This window comes from Nuphar pumila, chromosome 14 (assembly GCF_984573655.1).
Source record: "Nuphar pumila chromosome 14, dmNupPumi1.hap1.1, whole genome shotgun sequence".
Taxonomy (NCBI): Eukaryota; Viridiplantae; Streptophyta; class Magnoliopsida; order Nymphaeales; family Nymphaeaceae; genus Nuphar; species Nuphar pumila.
This window is the reverse complement of record NC_143262.1, coordinates 65,071,135-65,078,769: the sequence shown is the minus strand read 5'-3', so window position 1 is coordinate 65,078,769 and position 7,635 is coordinate 65,071,135. Positions and strand designations below refer to the sequence as shown.

At 38.0% G+C, this 7,635-nt stretch overlaps 1 pseudogene; it reads right to left on the bottom strand.

Annotated features, from left to right (window-relative positions):
- Positions 1-912: 912 nt before the first annotated feature.
- LOC149816896 (benzyl alcohol O-benzoyltransferase pseudogene) lies at positions 913-1,491 on the bottom strand (annotated as a pseudogene).
- Positions 1,492-7,635: the final 6,144 nt, after the last annotated feature.

Genomic DNA, 7,635 nt, shown 5'->3' with positions numbered 1-7,635 from the left:
AAACAAATTAAAACAACTCTAACTAATTGAAAGAAGAGAAAAGAAAAATAGTATATATGTTAAGCCAAATCTAACTAGAAGATGCTAATTTAACAAACCAGCTATAACATGTTGAACCAGTCGACTAACATAAAGTCATAGACAATTTCTAATCTGAACTACTTAGCAAAGGAATAGTAAATCAATCAATTAGTTTACTAGAAAAGATGTGAACTCCGTTTAACCACCACTATCATAAAGAATTCAAATAGCCCTAATCTAACTAACTGATTGTGAGAACATTAAATACCAATCTATCTAAGAAAAATATAATTATAAAAGACTAATAGATTGAAATACTCTAACTAACCAGATTTCAAGAAAACAAATTGAAGTAAAACTAACTACCAGTAGACATTAACAAACTAACAAATTGAACAACATGGACAACTTGTATATATACATTACAAAAAAAAATTCAACTTAAAATCCATATGGACAACATATATGCAAACTACACTTAAAACCATATGGACATCTTATATACACATATTACAAATTTTTTTTCAAGCTAATCACATGGACAACATAGGGATCACATAATAACTTTTTTTTTTTTTAAAAAGAGATCACATGGGCAGCATAGGTATCCATAACAAAAATTCTTTTCAAAACAGATCACATAGGCAACGTAGGTATCTCATAACAAATTTTTTTTAAAAAGAGATCACATGGGCAGCATAGGTATCCATAACAAAAATTCTTTTCAAAACAGATCACATAGGCAACGTAGGTATCTCATAACAAATTTTTTTTAAAAAGAGATCACATGGGCAGCATAGGTATCCATAACAAAAATTCTTTTCAAAACAGATCACATAGGCAACGTAGGTATCTCATAACAAATTTGTTTGGCAATGAATTGATCTTTATTCACAAAGCAGATAAGATAAAAACAGGTTCTGTGGACTTTTGATCCGGGGCGGGTCTGTACAGCATCTTTTTGAGCTCCCGTTCAAAGATCTTCATAGCTGGAGCAGGCAAGGAAATCGGGATCACCATCCCTTCTCCCCCTTCGTTATTCTTGGAGTTGACGTAGAAGCTAACCAAGCTGGGGATTGGGCCGTCACTGCCCTTGGCTGGACCGCCGTACACCGGCATTCCCCAGCCGAGGTCCAGCTCGCTGAACCCGGCATGCCTGATGTCCGAGACCACGAAGGTGCGGACCACCGTGATGTTAGGCCGGCCCTTGAGCACCATGAGGTCCGCCACTGACCTCATGTACTCGTCTGTCACCTCCTCCTTGGCCTTCTTCACGAGCTCCACCGCATAACCTAGTGGGTTCGCACAGAGCTTCGCCGCTATCGAGACAGCTGCCGGGATTACTATCAGGCATTGTCGTAGTACCCCTGCGGCAGCGGCGGAATGTACCGGGACCGCGCGTTGAAGATGCACAACAGGCGAACCTCCTCCTCCGGATCGGGCTGGAGGCCGGCAGTGCGGCACCGCCATAGGCAGGGGGTCGACCCCCCTTGCCGGAAACGCAGGGGGTCGACCCCCCCTGCCGGAAAGCACGGCAGGGGGTTAAACCCCCTCCGTTTCCGGCAGGGAAGGGGCGTACCCCCTGCGTTTAGAAGAAGAAGAAGAAGAAGAAGAAGAAGAAGAAGAAGAAGAAGAAGAAGAAGAAGAAGAATATTACCTGCGCTTCGCCGGACGGTGGCGGGAGGTTGACGGGGAGCGGCAGCTGGCGAGCGCCGGCTGGCGAGCGGTGGACGGGGAGCGGCGGCTGGCGAGCGGCGGTGGCCGGACGGTGGCGAGAGCCGACGGGCGGGAGGGAGCAATACAGAGAAACAGGGAAAAGAGAAAGAGGGATGGGATTAGGGATTTACGCGATATTTAGCGACGGCTTAGCGACGGAAACATTCCGTCGCTAAATCAAAATACAAAAACCGCGACGAAATATATACTGTCGCTAATCCGTCGCTAATGAGCGACGGATTAGCGACGACAGAGTTCCCTCTCTAAATCCGTCGCTAAACTGGTGTTCTTGTAATCAAAAGTAGCGACAAAAACATGCAGTCGCTAATCCGTCGCTAAGTAGCGACAGATTAGCGATAAAAGTCGTTTCTTCGCTAATCCGTCACAAATTAGCGACAGATTCTATCTCTAGCTAATCTGTCGCTAAGTAGCGACGGGAAAAATCCGTCGCTAATTTCCGTCGCTAATTAACAATTTTCTTGTAGTGTATGATAGTAGGAGGTAGTTTAGGAAAATGGCCTTATACTTTGGGTAATTTAAATAAATGAAAAGATTAACCCACTCAGATTCGGGCTTACCTTAGAGAGGGCAGGTGGTACAAACTCTAGGGACATGTGTTTTGTGTTTCGAGCAAAAATAGCTCCTTGGTCCCCAGTTCTCGGAGTTAGGGGACCCGGACTACCAATGTGTTCTAGGTGGTAGCTTCATGCTCTTCTGTAGAAGTTAGGGATGTATCCTGTTTTGGTTTTGGGCTTTTGGGAGATTCTCTTGGTCACTAGCCACTCCTTTAGGATTTACAGTTTCAGTTAGAATATTTGGGTTAATAAAACACCAATGAATAATCAACCCTCGAATATTTTCTTCTGTTATGGTTGCCTTGTTTCGCATGTACCCACAAGATAAGAAAAGATAAACATTAATTAGAACATTTTAGGTATCACACTAAGTAAAATTTCTAGATTTATAGCTTCACAACTCTTTTAGAATATAGTTTTGTACTTTTAGCATACTTAAGAAATTATAACATATGAGATATTTGAATCCTCTTGATGTGTATTTGTTAGTTAAATGTTATCCATGTTAATGTTGTGGTTGTTAGTTAAATGATATACATGTTATTGTTGTTGTGTAGTTTCTTTATTTGATCCTGTATATGCTGAAAATCATACATGGCACCCACATCACATACTTGAGACATGATATACTTGCAGGAAGAATTACAATATTTCCTACTTAGACTGAGTGTAGTCTAATTCCTATAATTTATCATTTTTCAGGTGAAGAATAAAATATCATGAGCGGCTGCGGGATGAGGTACTGATCAAGATGTTTGGTTTATTGTGTTTCCGGAACAATCTCAGATTAAATTTTTGTTTATTATTATTCTTGTTATTTAGAAACTTTGATGTCATTATTCATTGATTGTGAAATGAAATAAATGTTTTGACTTTCCCTCCATTGTAATGTTCCGAAATGCTTAACCCCATAATATTACTTGTTTTCGCTGTTATGAAAAATAAAATTTCAAAAATTGGGTTAAAATTTTGGGGCGTTACAATAAGTGTGCAACCCAGTAATAAAATACAAATTGTGTGTTAAGCTACAACTGAGAACCTAACTTAAATTTTGGGAATATTGTGTCCGTTTTGAGTATCCATGGGTTTAAGAAAAACTGAAAACTAAAATTGTGTGTATTTAATAGGGACATGCATATAAAAGGAAACTATGATAATAACTTAATAAGTTATCCATGCATGTGCATTGAATGATACATTTCTATTGTTCTGCATTAGTTCATGCATTTATGCTTATTCTGTTTCGCATGATATTTGTTGTTGCATGATACTTGTTTAAATGCTTGAATAGTAAGTTGATTATAGGTATTGTTGTTATGATATTCCTCTGAAATTATGCATGAATTTGGTTTATGTATTTCCTTTCTATTTGGTTTTTTAGAGGAAATTGTATAAAGGACTTTAGTTTTTACCTTGTCTTTTAAAACTATTTTTCAAGATCGGGTACATAGTAGTGAAATGACTTACTATATGGAGCTTACAAGCTTTGCGTGACATGTGGGTTTTTTATAGAGAGTCTCCTTATGACAGACTATTCTATTATTTTTGTTTATATGACATTTCTTCTATTGATTAATAAAGTTGATTATTTTTTCGTTGATTCAATGCACTATCTCTTGTGGTTTGATATATATTAAATTTGTAAGACCCCGAATCCTTGGGTTTTGTTTCCGTAATTGTTTAAAAAACATAACTTTTTACGAGGATAAGTTGGGGTTGTTATACAAACTGAACAAATTGGATTGTGCCCCTGATCCTGATATAGTGGTTCACCTCCCAACCACAGTTTTAAGGAGATTCAGTCACTTTGCCTAGGGGTGGTGTGTATTGATGACTCAACTGTAATTAATGATATAACAAGAAAGTGACGTCAATAGATGTTGATTTCCCTGATATCCCGACATTAGATGTTGATTTCTAATATTCTAATAGATGGTGTTGATTCCTGATATCGGTCGAGTAATAAGTGTGCAACCCAATAATAAAATACAAATTGTGTGTTAAGCTACAACTAGGAACCTAACTTGGACTTCGGGAATGTTGTGTCCATTTTAAGTATCCGCTGGTTTAAGGAAAACTGGAAACTAAAATTGTGTGTATTTAATAGGGATATGCATACAAAAACAACTATGATAATAACTTAATAAGTTATTCATGCATGTGCATTGAATCATGAATCTTTACTGTTCTGCATTAGTTCATGCATTTATGCTTATTCTATTTCGCATGATATTTATTGTTGCATGATACTTGTTTAAATGCTTGAATGGTAAGTTGATTATGGGTATTATTGCTATGATATTCCTCAAAAATTATGCATGAATTTGGTTTATGCTATTTCATAAATTTTAAAAAACAAACAAATTTCAATATAACAATAAATACGAACATGATTTCACATTTATAACCATGATGTGTTCGAATAAAGCATCTAAATGCCAACAACACATGCTTAAAAATACTAGATTTGTGGATAATATATATACATATAAAACAAGTTAAAAAATCTATGATTCAAACTAGATATCATAAAATCTATGTATTTGCTAGTGTCGATTTGTATGATATTTGTATTATGATATTAAAACATGTGCATGCGACATTTATATTGTTGCACGATTATGGTGGCGATGTGCGTATTCAAATTATTGTTCATTTAGCGATTAAAATTGAAATCGCATCGCAGTGTCGTAGATGTCATTAAATTGTTGTCGCTTGAATCGCTATTGTCAACACACATATACGATAAGTCATTTCTTTTATTGGCATGGTAAATAACAACTCGATGCATAGTATAGTGCGATGCAACTGACAATCATGACAGATAACACGAAGAATGATGTGCATATAGATTTAATTTTGCATGGTCGGCAGGAAGAAATCTTTTTGCCTCATAAGTGCACGTAGTTTTCATTCTCCTCCTCCTTCTTTCTTTGCTTTTCCTTCTCTTCGTCATCCTTCTTCTTTTTCTTCTTCATCTTTAGTTCTTCCTCATCTTTCTTCATTTTCTTTTCATCTTCAATATCTGATGAATCAGGCTCAGCATAATAAATATCCAACAATTTGTTCCTGTCTTTTTCATTCTCAATGTTCTTTACATAACCCTCATATATATCGGATTGGTGAATGATTTCTCCAAGAGTCATCCCCTCAAACGGCGAAGGCTTCCTTGTCTTACGAATTGTAGTCATTGTTAACCTGCACAACACATAAATTCAACATCATTGTATGTTAGAACCGCTTTACCAAGTATATATTATTACAAATTATCACATTCGTTACACAATCACCAACATTACAAGTACGATTTAGCAAAATTAAGTATAAGTCGAGGTAACTTCATATTTACACATGGCTACTACATTAAACGTATAAATCGTTGTTGCTTCAAACGTATAAATCGTTGTACAAATCACACCCTTCATAAGTACATATCGTTGTAACGTTTTTGCTTCCTAAGTAAACATCATAGTACGATTTAGCAAACTTAAGTATAAATCATGGTAACTTCATAAATCATAAATACACATGACTACTGCTTCAAACATATAAATTGTTGGTGCATCGAACGTACAAAGCGCTCCTTCAAACGTACAAATCGTTGTAGAAATTGAGCCCTTCATAAGTACATATCATTGTAAATCATAAATCGCTATTGCATTAAATGTCTAAATCGTTGTTGCTTTAAATGTATAAATCATGAATCATAAATCATAAATCGCTACTGATTCAAACGTATAAATTGTTGTTGCATCAAACAAATCGCTATTATATTAAATGTATAACTCTTTGTTAATTTCAAACTTACAAATCGTTGTAGAAATTTAGCCTCCATAAGTATATAACATTGCCTTTCACGACTCTTGTTTGAGTATGAAAATAGGTGTTATTTAGCATGTATAGTACAACCACTTGTAAGATTTAGCATTCGGATTTACAAATCAATTTATTTACATAACGAAAACTTGCACAAAAATCACCTTCTAGGACACAAGTTTTGTTAATCTGATAGTGGAGGAGAAACACCTAGAAGGTAGATGCAGTCGATGGTGGCAACGGTGCTCCGACTACACTCTGACGGTAGCAGACGATAAAAAAAGGTGCTCCAACGACAGCAAACAAAGGCAAAGGGTGCTCCGACGGCAGCAAATGGCGACAAAGGGTGCTCTGATGACAATAGACGATGGCAAAGGGTGCTCCGACGGCAGCAGACAACGGCAAAGGCCGCATCGTCAAAGGGAGCTCTTGTTACAGTAGATGGTGCATCGTCAAAGGGTGATCCAAAATGTTTAGGGTGACATATTGCGAGGAGCTCCTGTTAAAGCAGAGGAGTTTACTCCTTAGGGCAAAAACGATAATGATTTTAACCCTTTCTGATGGGAGGACATTTTTGTCCTTTAATCGAAATGTTGTTTTATGGTGCCAATATTAAGAAAGGATACTTAAGTATTTGCAAACTCTGGCAGGAGGACATTTTTGTCCTTTACTTGAAATGTCATTTCATGGCGCTAATGGCTGGAAAGGGTACTTAAGTCTTTGCAAACGCACCAGACTTCGATGCTAAGTGACGTAGACACACACGAAGAAACAAGCCCCACGTGCTTACATACGTGGTGCTCATTCAGACCTGAGAACATGCACCTGCGTGTTCTGAGAGGGAACATATAACCTGCTTCGTGTAAGAAGTGCCATGAAATATGATGAATTCAGTATCAACCTTCGCAAAAAATTAACAATAAAGCAAAAAATTAGATAGGAACTATGAAGAACTGGAACGACGTTAAGGAAATGAAAGAATCGCCTACTGATCGCGAAAAGTTTGAATTATGACTATCTATGAGCTAAGGATGGAAGGGAGATCCCAATCAGACATATCTGTGATCGAGAGGAACGCTTCTTTGCCGGTAGAAGAAGATGGATTCTCGAGTTCGAGAATTACGAATTCTTGTTCAGAGGAAGACATCATCGAAGTTGATTCCGAGCTATGCATTTCTAAGGAGAAATTCATCGTCGAAGATTCTGAAGTGCGCTCTTCCAAGGGATGCTCCGTTGCAGCTGATTTTTGAGCTATGCTCACCCTCTGAGGGCCTCCGACGACAGGAGAGAGAGAGAGCGGAGTTCAGATAGGCAGGTGGGGAAGGGGTTTGGCACTTGATAGTGCAGTCTGCAGTGTAGCGTTGTAGCTTATCAGATCAGATCGGACATTGAAACGATGTCTGGAACCGTTGGGCTTACCAGACCGACGGCTATGGGCTTGATGCAGACCCGCGACCCGAAAGTGTTGGGCTTGAGATGTTCAAGCCCACCTTATGCTTGCGGCTAA